Source organism: Gavialis gangeticus, unplaced genomic scaffold, assembly GCF_001723915.1.
Source record: "Gavialis gangeticus isolate Ggan-Ray unplaced genomic scaffold, GavGan_comp1, whole genome shotgun sequence".
In the NCBI taxonomy this organism is placed as follows: Eukaryota; Metazoa; Chordata; order Crocodylia; family Gavialidae; genus Gavialis; species Gavialis gangeticus.
This window is the reverse complement of record NW_017729009.1, coordinates 13,319,889-13,320,159: the sequence shown is the minus strand read 5'-3', so window position 1 is coordinate 13,320,159 and position 271 is coordinate 13,319,889. Positions and strand designations below refer to the sequence as shown.

General features: G+C 63.8%; 1 protein-coding gene across 3 annotated transcripts in view; it reads right to left on the bottom strand.

Annotated features, from left to right (window-relative positions):
• NKAIN4 (Sodium/potassium transporting ATPase interacting 4) overlaps positions 1 to 271 on the bottom strand; it is a 91,313-nt gene that overhangs the window by 90,781 nt on the left and 261 nt on the right. The window lies entirely within an intron of this gene.

The following is a 271-nucleotide window of genomic DNA, read 5'->3' as shown; positions in this document are numbered from 1 at the left end:
CCCCCCCATTATAACTCGTTCAAAAAAAAAATCATGCAGCCCCCCCATTATAATTCGTTCAATAAAACCCTCCGTTATAAGTCGCCAATACAATCGTGTGACCCCCCCGTTACAAGTCGTGCAACCCCCCCAGCCAACCCCGCGGCAGGGGAGGGGCGCGCAGGGCAGAGGCTGGAGGCTGAGACGCGAGGCGAGGACAAGCAGCGGGAGGCCGGGCGCTGTCACGCGGGGCGCGTGGTCCCCGTCCCGGCCCGGCCGCGGAGGGGCTGCA